The sequence below is a fragment of the Macrotis lagotis genome, chromosome 4 (genome assembly GCF_037893015.1).
Source record: "Macrotis lagotis isolate mMagLag1 chromosome 4, bilby.v1.9.chrom.fasta, whole genome shotgun sequence".
NCBI lineage: Eukaryota > Metazoa > Chordata > Mammalia > Peramelemorphia > Peramelidae > Macrotis > Macrotis lagotis.
The window spans coordinates 261400136-261424041 of NC_133661.1; the positions used below are offsets into that span (position 1 = coordinate 261400136).

Below are 23906 nucleotides of genomic sequence, written 5' to 3' on the forward strand. Positions count from 1 at the left end.
TGTATAATTAAAAGGTCAAGTAAGCACAAAAGCTCTTAAAGAAAAATCTGTTTATTAAGATGACCCTCTTATTCAAATTGACAAAAATACAAAAGTCCTTTACAAATTTGAAGAAATTTCAGACTTTTGAAATCTAGTTTTATGTGTCTGAGATTACTTTAAAATATCCATGATTTCACTGTCAGATTTTAGTATGGTTGAAGGGAGCCAGGTGGCATGGTTTATCCACTGAGTGTTTATAGAGTCAAGAAGACTCATCTTCCTGAGTTCAAATCCAATCCCAGACACTTACTAGCTAGGTGACCCTGGGCAAGTCACTTAACCTTAATTGTCTCAGTTTCCTTAACTGTAAATTGAACTGGAGAAGAAAATGATAAATCACTCCAGCATTTTTGCCAAGAAAACTCAAAATGAAGTCACAAAAGAGGCATACACAACTGAACAACAACAGTATGATTGAAGTAGAGAAGTTAGGGAAACAACTCTTACATAACCACAATACTATTGGGTAAGTTTCACTAATATTTTTTATGATCTGCTAGTGTTTCTAAAAGTCACTCAAATCTGTTTACTTTAAGAACCCTGTTCTTGGGGCGGCTAGGTGGCACAGTGGAGGGGCGGCTAGGTGGTGCAGTGGATAAAGCACTGGCCTTGGAGTCAGGAGTACCTGAGTTCAAATCCAGCCTCAGACACTTAAGAAATTACCTAGCTGTGTGGCCTTGGGCAAGCCACTTAACCCCATTGCCTTGAAAAAAAAAATCTAAAAAAAAAATAACCCTGTTCTTTCTCTTAACTATAACTGAATCATGAACAAATGTTTATTTTCATTCAAGAAAATATTTCTTCAAAAGTAGCTAAGGTGGGGGCAGCTAGGTGACTTGGGGCTCTAGGTGGTGCATTGAATAGAGCACCAGCCCTGGAATCAGGAAGACCTGAGTTCAAATCCAACCTCAGATACTTAATAATTACCTAGCTGTGTGACCTTGGGCAAGTCACTCAACCCCATTGCCCTGCAAAAAAACATTAAAAATTTTTTTTTAAAAAGTAACTAAGATCTGGTCTCAGACACTTAATAATTACCTAGCTGTGTGGCCTTGGGCAAGCCACTTAACCCCATTTGCCTTGCAAAAAAAAAACCTAAAAAAAAGTAACTAAGATGAAAGAGAATGGTAAGAATTAGCTATTTATTTTCCTCCTTTTTTTTATCAACTCACTGTTTTGGTATATTTATGTGTGAGAACTTTAGATTCTATCTCTGGATTTGTGCATATATTTTTGACTCTCTGAGGTAGAAGTCATTAAATTTTGTTTTTCTATTAATATGCTGCTTTCTCTACTTTTAGCAGAAGCAATATAGAAGGCACAGGTACATAATACCTTAAACCTAAAATTCCTCATTCCAGAATCATGACTCTCCATTAAAGTGAAGAGTGTGTAATTTAAATTCATCATCTAAGTTACCTCTAATTTCAAGCTTGACATTGGACCCAGAGTCACAGTTCTTTTCCTAATATGGAAAGTAATATCCAGGGAGTAGATTTCATGTGGTAACTGACTTTATATAAAATATCCATTGAATTCAGCTAGAAATGAACTGATTCCTTTCATTCTACCTCCTTTCTTCAGTTTGAATGAAATTTAAACATTTTACCATCTGCTCTCTTTTGTGATCCTTCCATACTATATAACATGTAGCCAAATTTCCAAAGTCTATACTTTTAGATGACTTAAAACTCCCCACAAAATAAGCATTCTATTTTAAGTCTCAACCTGTAGAAATTCCCAAGGAGATCTGTGAGTACCTACTCATTTAGTAATAAAAATACAGGTGCAGCACCATTTGGGAATCAAGGAAAATGAATCCTTTTTTTCAATTTCAAAAGTTTGTTTAGATGATTGTAATGGTGAAAAATTAAAATAAAGGAGCAACCCTTGTTTTTACACATCTAGGAGACAGTCATATTCAGAGTGTTCTCTTTGAGTGCTCACAAAGAAGATAATCATGATCCCTGAGAGATAGTAAAAGAATGTTCAAAACATTTTGTGTGCAATCTTAATTCCAAATACAATAAAATGATATTGGCTATGTATATGATTAATTAAATAATATTAATCAGTTAATTTAATAAGTTAAATAAACTTAATTAAATTGTTTAATTAATTGTTATATTTATTAACACTAGTCGAACCTGCTACATCCACTGACAAAAATTTTTTTTCATAATTTTACTTTGAAATAAAAATTTTAATCCTTTTCAATTTTCTTTGATTTATGAACTTAAAAACTGCACTGATTTATTGAGATATTCTTAAATTCTAGTCTCTCTCTATGAAGTGTTTGTCCTAATATTCTTTGAATGTGTCATTTTAAAGAAACAATTGGTGAGGCTGAGTCCCATGTAAACTACTAATCTTTTTTTTAGATACATAGAATTTCTTGGTGTCAGAATAGCACTTTGTAAAGTCTCAGAATCCCATTATAAATTTGAGTAAGAGTTAATTTTTTCCATTCAATTATTGACCATTTATTATTTATTAAATTAGGTGATTAAGAAGATAAAAATGCAATTAAGGTATATTCTCATAGAGCTTACAATCATTTGAGAGATATAAAGTATAGAAAATGACAATGTGATGAATCAATATCCAGAACTCCAGTGCAAAATAGAATACATAAAAAATTAAGATAAGTACAAAAGGGCTATTCAAGACCCAAGGAAAGAAAAGTAATTTCTTATTGGAGAATTTTAAGTCAAGCTTCCTGAAAGAGGCTACATTTTTAGAAAAGTTGTTAAGTCTTCAAGAGATGAAAGGGTACAGAAAATAGTGAGAGTAAAGGCCTGGGCTAATTTTTATTCTACCTTCTTGTTGTTGGGACACCACAAAATGAATCAATTTCTTTTCACTGACAGGGAAATTAGGTAGCCACTTTGTCCCATAAAGAGCTCAACACACTCAGCGTAACTCCTATGGCATACTATTACTTTCTACACACTTGCTGAAAATTAAGCCTTGTTTGGTCCTGAAAGTCACTTAGATACTCTTGGGTCCTTTAGCAGGGTTTCAACCTTTTTAGTTCTATCAGAGACCTAAGTCATAGTATTAAGAGATACAAAAGAGAGCAATGAGCCTATCTTATTTTAATTTCACCCTCTTTAACAGATACCCTAATGTTGTCTTTTCTCCTATTAATAAAAAGAAATTATAGTTGGGTGCTTAACTAGAAAAGAGAAATGCAGAAAAAATTGATTTCAAATCAGAATGTCTGTCCTGGCAATGAGAAAAAGCAAAGTGAATGGCAAATTGTTTAAAGCAACTGTTTGGGTGGTGGTGAAAACTGACATTATAACAAAGGCTGGGTAAAATTAAGCAAGAAAGCCAGAGACATCTTGATATCAAAATAAAACCATTTTCTTCTTTTAAGCTCTAACTGGAAAAGTATGCTTTTATAGAAAGAGGCTTTGACTAGGAAACAGAAGCACCTAAATAGCACTTCTCGCTTGCCATAAGTAAGCATGAGAGTACTAGCTGTCCTGGGGGTAAGGGTCATCAGGAGTAGGGAAAATCCAGCTGAAAAGTAGAAGGGTGCCAGACTAGTTTTACAATTTTTCCCTGGTTGAACATTTTGGCTGTCTTGGAAACCAAAAAACAGCTACTTCCTTTGTTTCAGTAGCCACAATGTCATGCATATTGGAGAACCCTAGTTCTTTGTTGAATTAACTCTGAAGTGAATTGTTTCGCTATTTCCTGACCACTAGTTTATCGAAATTCCTATGATCTAATGACTGCTACTTATTTCAATCTTGTGAAACCATTCTCTGAAGTTACCACTGACCTCCTAATTGCCAAACCCAGTGAACTTTTTTGTCCTCTTCCCTTGCCTTTTGTGCAAAATCTGACTCCTTTGACATCCTCTTTACTCTTTGGTTACAGGGGCTTCATTCTCCTATCACCCCTTAAATGCAAAAACTCTCCCTTGCCTCATCCTTTGCACCTTCCTTTCTTGGACTTATCTACTCTCAGAACCAGCCCCTATGCCAATAATTCACAAATCTCTTGTTCTAAGATCCAATATTTGTTTACTGCACAGCTCCAACTAGACATCATAGACCAAATCAAACTCAACTCATTCCTTTTTCCCCATAAAATTCACCATCTTTCTAATAATTTCTTCTTAATAGCACCATTATATTTCACTTTCCCAAGACTGGAATCTTGGGATCATTTTTGACTCTCCCCTAACCCCACAAGTAAATTACTATATCTTATGAATTCTATTTCTGACATCTCTTGAATATCAATACTGTCACCAACTAAGTTCATGGTCTAGGTTTTTAAACTCATCTATAAACTTGTTTCTCAGTCCTAATTTAGAGAGCTACTAGTCAGTTTCTTAATGTATAGGCACATTACTCATATCTCTCCCTTGCTGAAAATTTAATAATCTCCTCTTTTTTCTGGATTAAAACCCAGATTCCTCAGTCAGGCATTTAAGATTTTTTAGTCTTATCCAAATAATCCTCCTTGAGGAACCCTGAGAAAGGGATAATTCACTAGTCCTTGAATTTTTCCCATCTCTCTGTCTATGTTCTTATAAGTTCTTATAACTGGCTATGTGACTTTGAAATCCTCCTTCTGTTTCTTCATTTGTAAAATGAAGGACTAGATATAGTGAGCTCCAAATTCTTTCCTGGCTCTAAAATGTTGTTCTATATTCTATTGGGGTACATTTATATCTTATATGCCCTTACCATACCAAATGTCCTTTGATAATAGGAACTTATCTTTTATTTATCTCTCTGACAATACCAAATAGTTCCTTGCACATAGTGGCACTTAAATATATGTTTAATTGAACTAAATTAAAACAGCCTAAATTAAAGAAAACATTGCTCCCTCACTTCCCTGTTGGAAGGTTCTGCACACAATTTACTGAGATACAACTAGTGAAACATCCATTCTTTATTTATCTAAGCAGTCTGTACACATTTTGTGATATCATCATATGTATTATATGTATTCTCACAACCACCAAGCCAAGTGTTCAGCACAGGAAGGCAGAAACATTTCTGTCTGTCTTTCTATTCCCACATAGTACTAAGTTTGTAACACATACTGGTCTGGACCACAAAGGACCAGTCAAAGGATGCCAGAGTGGGACCTCAGGGAATGTACCAATAGTCTTCAAAGTATTAGCAGCAGCCTTAGTGCAAAATACATAAAGGATGTTGACTGTGTGTAGAAGCTGCAGTGCAATGATCAGCTTTCCATGGCAGGGAAGGAATCAGTAGAGTAAAAGAGAATTTGGTACCATTAGGAAGGAGATGAAAGGATAAGTAGATATTCTCTAGTATTTCTCATTTGTCTACTACAACCTCAGGGAAGAAAACTAAATGGCTCAAGCAAGAAGGCAGAGTTGGCCACTGAATGGAATTCAAAGTGGACAGCAGGAAAAAGAGAAGAAGCCAGGTTGCCTGTGGATCAAAAAGTGTTCTTAGATGGTGTCTTAGATGGAAGATAGACAAGTTGTTCCAACTACTCAGCAGCAAGGTGCCCAGTCAACAGTACCTCTCCATGATTGGCTTTCTCCCAGCTTTCATAGTCCAATACTGATTTTTTTCATGATAAAGGAAAATCCAAAAACTCGAAGGCCACAATGCCTGGCCACAATCACTTCTGGCACTATGCTCATGCCAACAGCATCAGTTCTTAGTCTCTGCAGAAACCAACATTCTGCAATGGTTTCAAAGTTAGGCCCTCCCACCATAATATAGGTTCCTTCCTGCAGTGGTCATTCCTGTTCCATTTGCCTCCATATGAGGTGGGCATCTTGTCTCAGAATTCTGTCATAAGCATCAGACATAGGAGGAAACCTTTCTCCAAACTTCTCATTATTGGGCCCTCTGAGTGGATTATTGCCACTGAGGCCTGCCAAGAAGATATGATCTCAGATCAGCATAACATCCCCAACTTCATAATCAAGTTTCAGCCCACTAGCAGCATTGGTGACAATTAAGGTGTGTATGTTCATTAGTTGGAAAACTCTCACAGGGAATGTTACCCTCCAGAGAAGGTAACTTTCATATGAGTGGAATCAGCCCTGCATCATCAGACAGCATTTGTCATTTAAATATCCAAATACCAGTCATCTTGCATGTCCTGGTACTGTGCTTTGAGGGAAGTTGAGCATGTCAATGTAATCAAAGGCCTGGTGTTGGTTCAATCTCTCACCAAGGCTCCCAATCCAGAACCACAGATCACTGCAATTTCTGGTTGATGTTTAGTATGGGATAATAGCCAATCTGCAGTTTTCTTATAATCTTCATACTTGAATAATCACCAAAAAAATAATTTCTAGCCAAGTCACTTAACCTCTCTGGGTCTCAGTTTCCAAATCTTCTCTATAGTTTTAGGCAATAATCTGAAAGGAGTAACAATTTAGAACCCTTCAGTCACTGAGTTCAAAGTTATCTCCCTCTCAACAAGAAGTAAAAAAGAAAAGAGAGGGACCAGTACTCTAGAAATAACTAGTAATCTCTAGAGGATTATCTACCTCAAAAATAGAACCAGGAAAATTATAGCAAAGGATGGTCCTGACAGCCTCCGGAGGGTACAGACAGGAATGCTAAACTACTAGTCTTAAAAAATTACTATTACGATGGTAATTTGTCATTCACATCCCAGAGGAAAACTGCGGGATAATGATTCAAAGTAAGATTCTATAAAATTAACAATTAAAATGAGCAATATCATTGATATCCTGGATACTCTTAGTTGGTATACAGTACTGAGATTTTTATTCTATAGATATTCCCATTTTGAATATTTCTCCCATACATTTTGTGGTACTACATAGTTTAACATGGTCCATATTCCAGGACACAGTCAAAAGTCCAAAGGTATGGTAACTGAAGCTGCAATGTCATATATGGAGAACAGAGGGAAGACTAATTTGACTCTACTGCTGAGTATGGGAGAGGAGATGATGTTCAATGAGACTTGAAACAGGACTGGTTAGGTTGTGTAGGGTTTTAAAAGTTAACAGAGGAATTTATTTCCCTAGAGACAATAGGAAGCCATGAGAGTTGATTTATTAGGAAAGTGACATGGACAGAGCAGTATTTAATGATAATCATTTTTTTTTTTGCTGAATATATTGGAGTGGGAAAAGTCAAGGCAAAGAGATTAATTAGGAGGTTATTGCAATAATTCAGCGAGAAGTGATGAGAGTCTGAACTATGGTGGTTATATAGAATGGAAGGAGGGGTTCAATAGAAGAGATGTTGTGAAACAGAAGATTTGACAACTAATTAGCTATGTAGGGTAAGGGAGTTTGTAGATAAGGATAAAGACAAATTTACACAATTAGGGGATCCATAAGGATCCATAAGGAGTATGGTGCCCTTGACAGAAATAAGAAAATCTGGGAAAGGTGAAAGATTGGGGAGAAAGGTAATGAGTTTAGTTTTGAACTTGTCAAGTTTAAGATGTCTCCAAGACAACTGGTGATGTGAGACTGAAGCTCAGAGAGAGAAAATGTAAAAGGGAAGGGAAAATGTAAAAGGAATATAAATATAAATGTAAAAGGGAAAACATAAAAGAGATTTTCTAAGAGAAAATCTCTGGGAACACCCATTTTTAAAGGCATGATATGAATGATGAGCCATGAAAGAAGATAAAAAAGGAAGAGTCAGGGTAGAAAAAATTTAACAACCTAAGGGTTAAAGTTGGATCCAGTACATATCTGAAGTAATGTCACAAAAACCCCAAGGAAAGATATTTTTTAAGAGCAGGTAATAGTCAATAGTTTCAAATTCAATAGATCAATAAGAAAATACTAAGATTTAGTAAATTTGAAGAAGTTTCAGTTGCGTGATGAAGCCAGATTTCAAAAAGTTTAGAGGACATGAAAAAGTAAGTAGAAGCAGTTAATGGAAACAGCTTTTGCAAGGAGTTTGGTTGAGAAATGTAGGAGATGTATTAGGAAAAAATCTTGAGAATGGTGTGGTAGTATGGTGAATCATAATCCCGCAGTTTTCCTCTGGGATGTGAATGACAAATTACCATCATAATGGTAATTTTTTAAGGCTAGTAGTTTAGCATTCCTGTCTATACCCTCCGGAGGCTGTCAGGACCATCCTTTGCTACAATTTTCCTGGTTCTATTTTTGAGGTAGATAAACTCTGTGGTTTTCTTCTTTTTAAGAATTGGGTAGACAGGGATATTTGAAGGCAATAATATAGGAACTAGAAAGCAAAGAAAGGATGAAGATTTGCCAGAGGCAATATATGAACCTACAATCTACTGGAGAAGATGGGAAGAGGATCAAGGCTATATGTAGACAGGTTGGTCTTGACAAGAAATTAAGATCACTTCATCATCAGAGACTGGGAGAAAGAAGGAGAAACTGAAGGATATCGTCTAGGTTTTTAAGATGAAGAGAATGAGAAAAGAGGTATTTCACATTGAATGACCTCTGTTTTCTCAGTATTGGTAGAGGTAAAGTCCTTCCTAGCTTTGGGAATGAGGGAAAAGCTAAAGAAGACTTCCATATCTGCGGTTTTTATGTTTGGTGGTAGGAGATCCCAAATCTTTTGTCTACTGAATTAGAAGAATAATAACTCAATTTGCATAGCATATTATGATTTGAAAAGTGTTTTTTTCATTACAGTTCTGCAAAGTAATTTAATTATTCCTCTTTACTTTTTACAGTTAAAGAAAAAGTAGTCTCTTTATATGAAAGCCAAATGACCCTTTGCTGCAGAGGTCATAAAGGGAATCCTTAGCTAGTTTTAGCTGGACTAAATGGTAAATGAAATTTTCCCCAACTGAGATTCTGTGATCCATAAAGATCATATGGCTATTAAGTAGAATCATAGGATCATAGTTCCACAGTTTATCAGGAGGGAACCAAGATGGTGGCATGAGGGCAGGAATTCCCAGAAACTTGTCCCCCTGAAAATCTCCAAAAGCTGTCAAATTATGACTTTAGTCAAACTTTAGAGGGGCAGAACCACAGAAAGACTGGGTGATTTAATTTCCCAGTCCAAGACAACTTAGAAGATCCACAGAAAAGGTCTGTTTCACTGATAACAGGGGTTGGAAAGACCCACAGCACAGCTGAGCCACAGTGCAGCCAGGTAGAGTAAACCTGTACAGCCTTCCAGGAAGAACCTGCGGGATCCTTGGGGGTGCCTGGTCCATGGAAGATAGGACAGTTTCCAAACCTCTTTGCCCAAGGATCTCCAGGGATGGCTTGAAGGGGCAGTGAGAGAACTCTGAGGCACCAGAGTGAGCACAGAGCCCTGGCCAGTGCCAGCCTCAGAGTAACCCTACAATGAGAACCTACAGTGGGAGTCAGCAGAGCCACCCAAGCATTTTCAGAGCTCCCCACTCACAGATGATAAGGGGGTCAGGGGAGACTGCAGAGACTCTCTGCTCTCCCTGGGACAGCACTCTGCTGTCTGCCCACACTCAGATCCAAGTTACAGTCTGGTCCCCAACACCACCATAGCTGAGCAGGGATCCTCCTCACAGCTCCAGGGAAGAGGGGAGGGCCTGTGGTCATTCACATATCAAAGCATAGGCAAGAGAGCAGTCAGAGCTTCACATAAGACCTTGGAGGAATTAAGGTCCCTGTGGCTGTCCCAAAAAATCCCAAAGCCTTGGAAGTTCAGTAAATCAATCATAGGCTGAGAAAATGAACAAACAACAGGAAAAGAAGAATATGACCATAGAAAATTACTTTGGTCCCATGGAGGATCAAAATACACACTCAGAAGATGACAAAGTCGAAGCTTCTATATCCAAAACCTCCAAGAGAAATGGGAAATGGGTTCAGGCAATAGAAGATCTAAAAAAAAAGATTTTGAAAAATAAAGGAGACAGAAGAAAAACTGGGAAAAGAAATGAGAGCAATGAAGATAAATCATGAAAACCAAGTCAGCAGCTTGGTGAAAGAAATACAAAAAAAATACTGAAGAAAATAGTATGTTCAAAACCAGTTTAGTCAAATTGGAAAAAGAAACCCAAAAAGCAAATGAGAAGAATGCCTTAAAAAGCAGAATTGGCCAGCTGGAAAAGGAGATTTAAAAAATCTCTCTAAAGAAAATAACTCCTTCAAATGTAGAGTGGAACTAAAGGAAGCTGATTGCAAGAAATCAAGAAACAATGAAACAATACCAAAAGAAAAAAAAACTAGAAGAAAATATGAAATATCTCATTGGAAAAACAATTGATCTAGAATACAGATCCAGAAGAGATAATTTAAAAATTATTGGGCTACCTGAGAGTCATGACCTGGAAAAGAGCCTAGGACTCATTTTTCAAGAAATAATACAACAAAGCTACCCTGAGATCCTAGAATCAGAAGGTAAAATGGAAATTGAGAGAATTCACTGATCACCTCCTGAAAGAGGTCTCAAAAGAAAAACTTCCAAGAATATTATAGCCAAATTCCCAAACTCCCAAGTCAAAAGAGAAAATACTATGAGTTGCCAGAAAGAAACAACAACTACTGTGACTCTATAGTCAGCATTACATAGGATCTGGCAGCATCTACGTTAAGGGCTCATAGTGTGTGGAATATGATATTTCAGAAGGCAAAAGATCTTGGTTTACAACCTAGAATAAACTACCCAGCAACACTGAACATCTTCTTTCAGGGGAAAGATGGACTTTCAATGAAACAAGAGACTTTCAAACTTTCCTACTGAAACAACCAGAGCTGAACAGAAAGTTTGATCTCTAAGTATAGGACTCAGATGAATCATAGAGGGAGTGGATGAGAAGGACTAACTATGAGGAACTTAATGATGTTGAATGGTGTGTATTCCTGCAGGGGAAGAAGATACTGATAATCATATGAACTTTCTCATTTATAAGAGCAGTTAGAAGGAGCATATATATAGACAAGGCACAGGAAGGAGCTGAATACAATGGTATAATATAGTAATAAGATGGAGTTAATGGATGATAAGGGAAAGTTCTGGGAGGAAGTGAAAGGAGAGGAAGAAGGGACTAAGATATTTCATATAAGAGTCAAGAAAAAGCTTTGACAATGGAGTGGAATGGGGGAAAGCAAGGGGGAATGAATGAGCCTTCATTTTCATCAGAAATGTCTCAGAGAGGGAATAACCTACATACTTAATAGGGTATAGAAATCTATCTTACCCTAGAGAAAAATGAGAGGAAAGGGATGAGATAAGGGGGAATGGGGGAGGGAAAGGGGGAATAGGTGATAGAAGAGAAGGAAGATTGTGGACAAGGATATTCAGATACAACACACTGCTGAGCAGGTACAGAGTGAAAGGAGAGAGAATGGAGTAGATGAGAGTGGGAGGAGTAGAGTAGAGGGAAATACAGCTAGTAATAGCAACCATGGAAAAATATTGAAGCAACTTCTCTGGTGGACTTATGATAAAGAAGGCGACTCATCCCAGAGACAGAGCCAATGGAATCTGAACACAGACTGAAGTTCACTTTTTTTTCTCTCACTTCATTTCTCTTGATGTTTCTCTATCTTTTTGTGGAGGAGGGGCATTCAGTTTACTTTCACTACAAGATTATTGTAATAATATAAAATAAATAAAGCAAAGTTTATTAGGACTTAAGAAGTCATCTAGCCCAACTCCATCGTTTCGTATACCAGGAAGTTGAGGTGAAGTAGTCACCTTGTCAACGTCACACACATAGTAAACATTTTTCACAATAGAGTGTTCTGGGCCACTTGAATCCATATTTAATGCTTTTACATAGTTTTCTTCTCAAAGGAATGTGATTTCCATTTCTGGATTTATGACCCCTCACCCCTCTATCATCCTCAGCCCTCATGATTTTGACAGCTCTGAGAATAAGCAGATTTTTTTTCTTTAGTGTCTGTCCATAAATTATATTTTCTTATTGAGGAAATTCACATTTGTTGGGTTTTAGACACCATGCAAAATGAGGCAGAGTTGGGATCAAGAAAGTTGTCAGTCACATATTTGAGATAGGAATAAAACTGTTGTGTAACTAATAAAACATAAAGGACTATATTAACAGAACTAATTCTTGGTGTCTTCTCTTTCAATTTCCTTATTTCCCCACATTTTCTGCATTTTTCTCATTTTGTTGTAATTCACCGTGTCTGACTCTTCATGGCCCTATTTGGGGTTTTCTAGGCAAAAATACCAGTATGGTTTGCCATTTCTTTCAACAACTCAATTTACAAATGATGAAACTTAGTCAGTCAAGTGACTAGCAAAGGGTCAAACAGCTAAAAATTACAACTAAATTTAGCCTAATAAAAGTTAAATTCTTGTACCCAAGGTATTTATTGTCTGTACCACTCATTGGACTCGTACATTATCTTATTATTTTATGTGTTTATATTTTCTACATACACATTCTATGTTCTCCAATGAATTTTAAGTCCCTTGAAGGGGATTATCAAGTCTTATACCTCCTTTTATTATTGTCACTTAGTCCTCCCTGCATATATATATATATATATATATATATATATATATATATATATACATATATGTTTTTGCAAGGCAAATGGGGTTAAGTAGCTTGCCCAAGGCCACACAGCTAGGTAATTATTAAGTGTCTTAGACTGGATTTGAACCCAGGTACTCCTGACTCCAAGGGCGGTGCTTTATCCACTACCCCACCTAGCTTCCCACTCAGTAAATATCTTTGTTGTTGCTGCTGCCATATCTTTATGATGAAAATAACCAAGCCACCAGCTGTACTGCATTATAATATCTAAATTCTTTAGATCATTGATTTATTTAGATTATGGTTAACACAAAGCACTGATAGTAATGAAGTATAAAAATATGTGAAGGCCTTGTGATTTGCTGGTGTATGTCTTAGAGAGGTTCAGAGAGGCTACAATTTGCCCATAATTATAGATAAGATTTGGAACTCAGTCTCTTTGACTTCAAGACCAGAACCTTGACATACAACTGAGGAGGAACCTACAAGCCTTCAGATTTGCTACATGGTAAACCAAGGTTAATGACTTTTAAAAAGAGCTATAGCCTGCCTCTGTAGGCACTTAAAAACACCATTTCAGGACTCAAAATACAATAACAATTTATCATATGTTTTGGAGAAAATTTCTATTTCACATTATTATAATAATAAACATTGAGAGGTGTCTTGCATTCTTTCAAACTCGTGACACAAATCATATGTGAGGCAAATCATTATTTTCAATGGAGGAGGACCCTGTGAGTAAGGGGGCTGATAGGAAGTGTATTTTTTCCAAAATAAAAGGAGAAACCAAAGTTTCATGGAAAACTGAAGCCATGTAGAATAAGGGCAGCCTTAGAGCTTTTGAACTCTACAGAGAAGAGAGGAGCCTATGGTGCAAATTGGTGACGGCTTAGAGCCAAATGCAAATGAACAAACACTACTATCCCAAAATGCATATAATTGTGAGGAAGTTGGAACTTTTTCTGCCTCACTGACTCTCTTAATGAGTGATCTGCCTGGACAAATTTTTGCTAGTTTGTGCTTGCCTTGCTATTATTGGGGCATGGTGAATTGATTCATTTTTCACTCCATCCTTCCCTGCTTCAGTACCCTCTGGCTAACTGACATGGCTTACTCTCAGAAATTTCCTGCCCTCTTCTGAGTAGTAGAAAGCTAGGTGGCTCAGTGGCTTGTGTGATGGACTTGTAATGAAGATAGACTTGATTTCAAACTCAACATCAGACATTTACTAGCTAATATCCCAGGCAAATCACTTAACCCCTCTGCCTCAGTTTTCTCCTCTATAAAATCCTTCCAGGATTGCAATGAAGACCAAATAAAATTATGTCTGTAAAGTATTTTGCAAATTGCAAAGAATTATATAAATGTTATCTATTATTTAACCCTTTTTCATTTTCAATCTGTATTTTTATAATGACTCATGTCCAGATAAAAAAAAAGTTGATTTGTAATGCCTTGTAAGCTAGTGTCTGCTATCAAGAAATGAATCAGTCAATGAGGAGGAACATTAGGGATTCCCTTGAAATCAATAGCCTTAGATTTAATCATGAGTCTATCAATATCATCTCCATCCTCACAATCATCCTAAAGAAAACAATCTCAAATATAATCATATGTGGAACTTTGTTAGTGTGATATTTCTATTCTCACTCTTTGAAAGAAGAATCCTTTCTATCTCTCAACATTTATTAGGAGTTTACTATATAACAGATGCTGAGATAAATACAAGAGATACAAATACAGAAATGAGAATCCTTATTTTCAAGAACCTTCTATTTCTAATAGATTCACAGTGGATAATAGTGATTGAGAAAGTGTTTTTTGATCTGTAAAGTCACAATAACACATAGGGCTATTGATTGATATGACCTTTCCAGAAATAATGGCAATAATTGTAACCCTAGCAAGTGGTAAAAAAGTGGGGGAGCATGGGATGTAGGCAGAGGCATGGCAGTTGGTCAACCAAGATGAACAAGGGTCAAGAATATGGGGTTAGCTAACTTTAGTGGGCTCTGTGAGTTTGTATTCCTGTACTCATCGATCCAAACAGTATGGACCCAGGGTGGAAATTCCAAAGCTGAATAACTGAGTCCTTTAGCTCCTCCAGATCTATGGGGCCCTATTCAGAAGGTGCAGCAGCTATAGCAATGGTGGCAGGGCAGTCTGGGAAGGACTTCCCTGGGATCTTGGGTGGACTGCCCAGTCCTTTCAGAGTTACCCTATGGGAGAGAAAGAAATAAGCAGTATCTCAGGATACTCTATATCCTGAGAACTGTGCTATGAACTTCACAAATATCTCATTTTAATCTCACAATAGCCCTGGGTGATTTTACAGTTGACAAAATTGAGGTAGTAACTTGCCCCAGGTCTCATAGCAAAGTATCTGAGGTCAAATTTGAATTCATATCTTCCTTACCCCAGGTCTAGCTTTCTATCCACTTCATCATGTAATAACCTCTCTACCTCTCACCTTTTGTTATTGCTGCTGCCATATCTTTGTGATGAAAATAACCAAACTACTACATGTACAGCATTAGAACATCTAAATGCTTTAGATCATGATTTATTTAGATTATGGTTAACACAAAGCACTGATAGTAATGAAGTACAAAAATATGCAATTGTAATTTGCCATTAATTAATTTGCCATTAATTAAAGATATGCCATTAATCTCAAGTCATAAAGACCTATATCCTAGATAATGTTCCAGAATCTCAATCCATAGTGAGGTGTTTGTAGGAACTACATATATCCCACTCACACCCAATTTCCACCTCTCTATATGCCACTGACTGCTATCATATAATCCACTTTGAATTCATCTACTACTTTCAAAGTCCTCTATAGCTACTTACTGCTCATCTGCCTCTAGACTGGATTCTTAGATTTCTAGTTTTCTTACTGAATGCCAATGAAAATAGGTAATGCTATTTGTATTAAGATCCACAACTCCACCAGGCTTCAAATAGTCTTAGGAGTTGGAACAGTTCTACAACTGTCCTTTTATAATGAGACTACCTATAAGGGAGTATGTTCAGGAAAATTAGCATCTCTGGTTTGATAGCTTGAAGAGCCCTTTTTAGGGCTACTAATCCACTTTTGGTGTCCACCTGGTGCTCAACTTTCACCTGTGTTCCAAGAAGCTGTAAGATGCATAGCAGATACACCTTAGATAACTGTCTCAGCAGACAGGTTCTCCAGATTTAAAGTAACCATCTGGCTTTAAATTGGTGAATTAGGAGGATATCTACCCCAAATTTGTGAAGACGTAGTCCAGCAGAATGAGTGGGTGAGAGCAAATTGTTCTAGTGGCTATGCACTGAAGGAGGCGCTATGGATCTCTTAAAGCTTGGTCAAACACCAAAGAAACTAAGGTCATTCACAGCATCCTCAGCTATCACCTGTCATCCTGACTTTTGTTTTGCCACCAGACCTTGATGATTCTGGAAAAGTCAACTCTGTCTCACTTACATCCAACAATTCATGCATGAATCAAGACATGACCCTTTGATGTCATTGGTCCTCTTCAAAAAATGAAGGACAAGCCGCAAACAAACCGACAAGGTAAATCAATTGTGGGTCTGAGATCAGAAACCTGTCCAGAAAATTAGGTGTGATTATATGCTAGCGACTTTATAAAGAAACATAGTTCAGATGAGCCTCTAAAGGTAAAAGAAGAAGAAAAAGAGGAGATAGCTAAATATTGGTGTGTAGGATGCTCTCTGATGAACTCAGATATTTTAAAAATGTATACAGGATAAATTATAAGGAAATCTCTGCTTGAATACTTCTGGTGAACTCAAATTAATTCAGATCTTTAGGCCTAGACAAATTAATTTAAGCTCCCAAAGAGCTGAAAGAACTTGATACTGTGATCATAAAATAACTTTTAGTAACTACAGAGAATAGGAGATATGCTAAGACTAGAAACAAATGTTCTGATTTTTTAAAAGATGGAAAAGGTCACTTACGGAGTGACCTAGAGAGATTGCTATTGATTCCTGACAAGATTATAAACTAGATGACTCTAAACCAGGGGTCAGAAAATTAGAGTCCAAGGATCATTTCTTTTTTTTAATTTTTCTAAAAAAATTTTATTTATTTTTGAGTTTTACAATTTTCCCCCATTCTTGCTTCCCTCCCCCTACCCCCTACAGAAGGCATTCTGTTAGTGTTTACATTGGTTCCATGTTATACATTGATCTCAGTTGAATGTGATGACAGAGAAATCATATCCTTAAGGAAGAAAAATAAAGTATGGGATGGTAAAATTACATAATGATATAACACTTTTTTAAAATTTGACAATAATAGTCTTTGGTCTTTGTTCAAAGTCCATAATTCTTTCTCTGGATACAGATGGTATTCTCCATTGCAGATAGCCCCAAATTGTCCCTGGTTGTTGCACTGAAGGCATGAGCAAGTCCATCAGGCTTGATTATCACCCCCATGTTACCATTAGGGTGTACAGTGTTTTTCTGGTTCTGTTCATCTCTCTCAGCATCGGTTCATGCAAATCTTTCCAGGCTTCCCTGAATTCCCATTCCTCCTGGTTTCTAATAGAACAATAGTGTCCCATGACATATATATACTGCAGTTTGTTAAGACATTCCCCAGTTGAAGGACATTCACTTAATTTCCAATTTTTTGCCACCACAAATGGGACTGCTATGAATATTTTTGTATAAGTGATGTTTTTTACCCTTTTTCATCATCTCATCAGGGTATAGATCCAGTAGTGGTATTGCTGAATCAAAGGGTATAACACATTTTTGTTGCCCTTTGGGCATAGATTACCCATATCCCTTCCAACATTGATCATTGTCCTTTCTGGTCATATTGGCCAGTCTGAGAGGTGTGAAGTGGTATCTCAGAGATACTTTAATTTACATTTCTCTAATAAGTAATGATTTGGAGCAATTTTTCATATGACTATAGATTGCTTTGATTTCCTCAACTGTAAATTGCCTTGGCATATCCTTTAACCATTTGTCAATTGGGGAATGGCTTGTTTTTTTGAAAACTTGACTCAGTTCTCTGTATATTTTAGAAATGAGTCCTTTGTCAGAGATACTAGTTGCAAAAATTGCTTGCCAATTTCTTTTGATCTTAGTTATAGTGGTTTTGTCTGTGCAAAAGCTTTTTAATTTAATGTAGTCAAAATTATCTAGTTTGTTTTGAATGATGTTCTCTGTCTCTTCCTTAGTCATAAACTACTTCCCTTTCCATAGATCTGACAGGTAAACTACTCCTTGATCTTCTAGTTTGCTTATAATTTTGTTTTGTTTTTTTATGTCTAAATCCTGTATCCATTTAGATCTTATCTTGGTATAGGGTGTGAGGTGTTGGTCTAATCTAAGTGTCTTCCATACTAACTTCCAATTTTCCCAACGGTTTTTTTTGAAGAGAGAGTTTTTAATCCCAATAGCTGGATTCTTTGGATTTATCAAACAACAGATTACTCTAATCATTTCCTGCTATTGTACCTAGTGTATTCCACTGCTCCATGTCTCTTTCTTAGCCAGTACCAGACAATTTTGAGGACTGATGCATTGTAATATATTTTTAGATCTGGTAAGGCTAAGTCACCTTCTTTTGCACTTTTTTCATTGAATCCCTGGAAATTCTTGACTTTTTATTTCTCCATATAAATTTACTTACAACTTTTTTTCTAACTCATTAAAGTAATTTTTTGGAATTTTGATTGGTAGGGCGCTAAACAAGTAGTTTAGTTTTGGTAATATAATTAGCTTGACCTATTCATGAACAGTTGATGTTTGCCCAGGTATTTAAATCTGATTTTAAGTGAGAAGTGTTTTATAATTGTTTTCAAAAAGTTTTTTAAGTCTGTCTTGGCAGGTAAACTACCGAGGTTACTTTGAATGGGATTTCTCTTTCTAGCTCTTTCTGCTATATCTTGCTAGTCATATATAGAAATGTTGAGGATTTATGAGAGTTTATTTTATATCCTGCTACTTTGCTAAAGTTACTAATTATTTCTAGTAGGTTTTTGCAAGACAAATGGGGTTAAGTGGCTTGCCCAAGGCCACACAGCTAGGTAATTATTAAGTGTCTGAGGCCGGATTTGAACTCAGGTACTCCTGACTCCAGGGCTGGTGCTCTATTCATTGCACCACCTAGCTGCCCCCTAGTAGTTTTTTAGATGCCTTTTTAGGATTCTCTAGGTATACCATCATATCGTCTGCAAGGAGTGAGAGTTTTGTCTCTTCCTCCCCAATTCTAATTCTTTCAATTTCTTTTTCTTCTCTTATTGCTGAAGCTAACATTTCTAATACAATATTGAATAGTAGTAGTGATAATGGGCATTCTTGTTTCACCCTGATCTTACTGGGAATGCCTCTAGCCTATCCCCATTGCATATGATGTTTGTTGATGGTTTCAGATAGATACTACTTATTATTCTAAGGAACGATCCATTTACTCCTATGCTCTCTAGTGTTTTTAGTAGGAATGGGTGCTGTATTTTGTCAAAAGCTTTTCCAGTACCTATTGATATAATTTCTGATTTCTGATAAGTTTGTTATTGTTATAATTAATTGTTTGTTATTGATATAATTAATTATACTAACAGTTTTCCTAATATTGAACCAACCCTGCATTCCTGGGATAAATCCTACTTGATCATAATGTATTATCCTTGTGATAACTTGTTGTAATTGGTTTTTTTTTTAGGTTTTTGCAAGCCAAATGGGATTAAGTGGCTTGCCCAAGGCACACAGCTAGGTAATTATTAAGTGTCTGAGGTCTGATTTGAACTCAGGTAGAACAAGACTTTATTTAAGATTTTTGCATCTATATTCATCATGGAGATAGGTCTATAACTTTCTTTCTCTGTTTTAACTCTTCCTGGTTTAAGTATCAGCACCATATTGGTGTCATAGAAAGAGTTAGGCAAAGTTCCATCTTCATGTATTTTTCTAAAGAGTTTGTATAGAATTGGAACCAATTGTTCCTTAAATGTTTATTAGAATTCATTTGTGAATCCATCTGGCCCTGGAGATTTTTCTTAGGGAGTTCAATAATGGCCTGTTGAATTTCTTTTCCTGAGATCAAGTTATTTAAGTTTTTTAATTTCATCTTCATTTAATCTGGGCAATTTATATTTTTGTAAATATTCATCCATTTCACTTAGATTGCCAAATTTATTGGCATAGAGTTGGGCAAAATAATTCTGAATTATTACTTTAATTTCTTCCTCATTGGTGGTGAGTTCACCTTTTTCATTTATGATACTAGCAATTTGATTATTTTCTTTTTTTAAAATCAAATTGACCAGAGGTCTATCAATTTTATTGGTTTTTCTTTTCATAAAACCAGCTCTTGGTTTTATTTTTTAGTTAAATAGTTATCTTGCTTTTGATTTTATTAATTTCTCCTTTAATTTTTAGAATTTCTAATTTGGTATTTAATTGGATTTTTAAATTTGTTCTTTCTCCAATTTTTTTAGTTGCATATTTAGTTCATTGATTTATTCTTTCTCTAATTTATTCATGTAAGCATTTAAAGATATAATATATTCCCTGACAGCAGCCTTGAGTGTAGCCCATAAGTTTTGGTATGTTGTTTCATTATTATCATTATCTAGGATAAAATGGTTAATTCTCTCTATAATTTGTTGCTTGATCCACTCATTTTTTAAAATGAGGTTGTTTAGTTTTCAATTAGTTCTGGGTCTATAACTCCTTGGTCCAGTATGACATATAATTTTTATTGCATTATGATCTGTGACAGATATATTCACTATTTCTGCCTTTCTGCATTTGATTAGAAGATTTTTATGCCCTAGTACATGTCAATTTTTGTGTAAGTGCCATGTACTGCAGAAAAAAAAGTATATTCCTTTCTATCCCCATTCAGTTCCCTACATAGGTCTACCATATCTAGGTTTTCTAACAATCTATTTACCTCCTTAACTTCCTTCTTGTTTATTTTATGATTTGATTTATCTAAACCTGAGAGTGGGAGGTTGAGGTCTCCCACTAGTAGAGTTTTACTGTCTATGTCTTTCTGTAGCTCTTTTCAACTTCTCTAAGAACTTGGATGCTATCCCATTGGATACATACATATTTAGTATTGAAATTACTTTATTGTTTATGGTACTTTTTTTAGGAGGATATAGTTTCCTTCCTTATCTCTTTTAAGGATATCTATTTTTGCAGCTGCTTTGTCTGAGATAAGGATTGCTACCCTGCTTTTTACACTTCAGCTGAAGCAAAATACATTTTGCTCCAAACTTTTACCTTTTCTTTATATGTATCTCTCTGCTTCAAATGAGTTTCTTGTAAACAGCATGTTGTGGGATTCTGGTTTTTAATCCAGTCTGCTATTCATTAATGTTTTAAGGGGGAGTTCATCCCATTCATATTCAAAGTTATAATTACTAACTCTTTATTGCCCTCCATCCTATCTTCCTTCTGATTTTATTTTCCCTTTTTTCCCTTTATCCATATATTCCCCTGTGTTTTTTGAATACCGCCACCTTCAGTGTGTTTGCCCTCTTAAATTGACCCCCTCTTCTTTTCCCCTTTCCCTTTTCCCCTTCTTCCCTTCCTTCTGTTAGTTCCCCCTTCCTGTCCTCCCTTCCCCTTTTCCCCTTTTAATGCTTGAAAGGTAAGATAAGTTTCTTAATTTAAGTGTGTCTAAGTTAACTTTAAGCCAAGTCCGATGAGATGAAGATTCAGGTGGTTCTCACCTCCTCCCTTCTTCCCCTCAATTACAATAGACATTTTGTACCTCTTGATGTAATGACATTTACCCCATTTTGTCTCCCTCCAACCTCCCTTCTCCTTACTGTCCCCCTTTTTAAGGAGGTATTGTTTTTAAATCATTCTATCTGAGTCACAGAAAAGTTATGAATGACAATCACTTCTGGCTATGTATATTCTTTCTAATAGAGTTACAATTTTCAAGAGACTTTCTCCCAAGTGGGTATATAGCCAGTTTCATCTTATTGTATAGCAGTTTTTTGTTTTTTGTTTTTACCTTTTCGTGTGTCTCTTGAGCCTCCTGTTTGATGTCCAAATTTTCTATTTAGCTCTGGTCTTTTCTTGGAAGTCTCCCATTTCATTAAATATCTATCTTTTCCTCTGGAAGTGAAGGCTCAGCTTTGCCAGATAGTGGATTCTTGGCTTCATTCCAAGCTCCCTTGCCCTTTGGAATGTCTTATTCCAGGCTCTTCAATTCATTAATGTTTCTGTGGCCAGGTCCTGCTTAATCCTTACTGTGGCTCCTTGGTATTTAAATTTTTTTCTTTCTGGTTGCTTGCAGGATTTTTTCTTTTATCTGATAGTCCTGGAATTTGGACACGACATTCCTTGGCATTTTCAATTTAGGGCCTCTTTCTGGAGGGGATCTATGTATTCTTTCAACAACTATTTTGACCTCTGGTTCCATGATATCAGGGCAATTTTCCATCACTAAATCCAGTAATATTAAGTTCAGGCTTTTTTTTCTCTTCAATTCAGGAAGGCCAATAATTCTCAGATTCTCCCTTCTCAATTGGTCCTCGAGGAGAAGATTTTTTTCTTCATTTATCTTTTGCAACTCATTTTCCTGTTGGTCCATTCTATTTTTAAAGGACTTTTCTATTTGCTGAAATGTAGTTCTGAGAGAATCATTTTCTTTTTGCATTTGCCCAATTGAAGATCTGAGAGAGTTATTCTCATTTTGTATTTGTCCAATTGTCTTTTCCAATGATTTGTTTTCTTGTTATGAGATGTTAATTTTCTCTTACAACATGTTAATTTTCTCTTGAGTATATTTTCCCATTTTTTCCAATTGATTTTTAAACTCCTTCCTTATTTCTTCAAGGAAGTCTTTGTGGGCTGGAGCCCAATTCATATTCTCCTCAGCAGTGCTGGATCTCTCTGGGTTAGAATCTGTCTTTTCTAAGTATTTCTCCATGGGACCCCCCTTTCTCTGGCCTTTTTTTCATCTTGTGTTGGGGAGTAACTGGCTCTCAGAGGTTTACTTTTGAGGATCTTAGAGGTTTTCTTCACTTGGCTTAGTAATTCCAAGGGACAGCCAGTAGGGGGGGCTGGTTGCTTTCTCTGGAGTGAGGTCCTCAGCTGCAGGGTCTGAGTTGAACTTGAAAACTGGGCTGGGACCTGGGGGGGGGGGGCGTTTATCTCTTTATTTTGCCAAAATGACTCATTATTCCACTGATTTGAGTCTTTTGTTTTGTCAAGCACAGTGCTACTGAGTGTGATTACTTTTACGTCTTATGTATCTAATCTATTGATAAAAATGTCTTTATTGTCATTAGTAAAATAGCTTATAGTTTGAGATCTGCTATTTTTTACATCTGTATAAAGTAATCCTCGCATAGGTTGATTAGTAAGTGCTAGATAAATTAATTTAGGCATCTTTTTTACTGGTGACATGAGAAATTAATTTCTCTCCAAATATTTAGATCTATTATTTCTAAAAAGGTGTATTTTTGTTAGTATGATCATATGATTTCTGCATGTTTTATTAAATAGATTCCCAAATATTATACATTCTGTAGTTATTTTGAATGGAATTTTCTTTTCCATCTTTTCCTAATGATTATTTTTCTTTTCTTTTTTTTTTTTTGGTTTATTACTTTTCTAGTATTTTAATTGCCTGCTCAATTCATTGGGTCATGTATTTCTTTTGTTAATTAAAGTATTCAGTGAGATAATTTTCCCACAAGAACTCCTTTGCTTAGATCCTAAAAGTTTTGGTAAGGTTTCATGTTGTCATTTTCTTTGTTGAAATCCTATGATTTGTTCTTTAACCTGTTGGTATTTTGAATCAAATTATTTAGTCTCCATCTAAATGCTTTATTCAATGACCATGGATTTATTATTTTGTTGCGTTATAGTTATAACACAATATAACACAAAGATACTTTTTTGACATTTCTGTTTGTCTACATTTATTTATGAGATTTTTACACTCTAGATTCTAGCACATAGTCAATCTTTGTAAAGGTACTATATATATATATATATATATATATATATATATATATATATATATCTGAGAAATATGTATATTCCTTTCTATCTTTATTCAGCAAATTCTGTCAGCTAGGAGGTACAGTATATAGAGTACCATCCCTAGACTCAGGAGAACCTGAGTTCAAATCTGATCTCAGAAACTTGATACTAACTGTGTGACCTTGGATTAATCACGTAACCTTCACTGCCTTGTATCCTGGGCATATCCTATCATCCTAAGGCATATCTGGCCATTGATCCTGATGGCTCCAGAGGCAAAAGTGAGGCTGGTGACTTAGCATAGCACCCTTTCACTAAAATCAAATTCACATGCATGTTATGGCATCTGATGGTATGATCTTCTTTAAGAATGAAGAACATCATCATCATTATTCAGTATTCTCATGAGATCAATTATATCTAACTTTTAAAAA

General features: G+C 35.9%; 1 pseudogene; it reads right to left on the reverse strand.

Annotated features, from left to right (window-relative positions):
- Window positions 1-5481: 5481 nt before the first annotated feature.
- On the reverse strand, window positions 5482-6109 carry LOC141522899 (purine nucleoside phosphorylase pseudogene; annotated as a pseudogene).
- Window positions 6110-23906: the final 17797 nt, after the last annotated feature.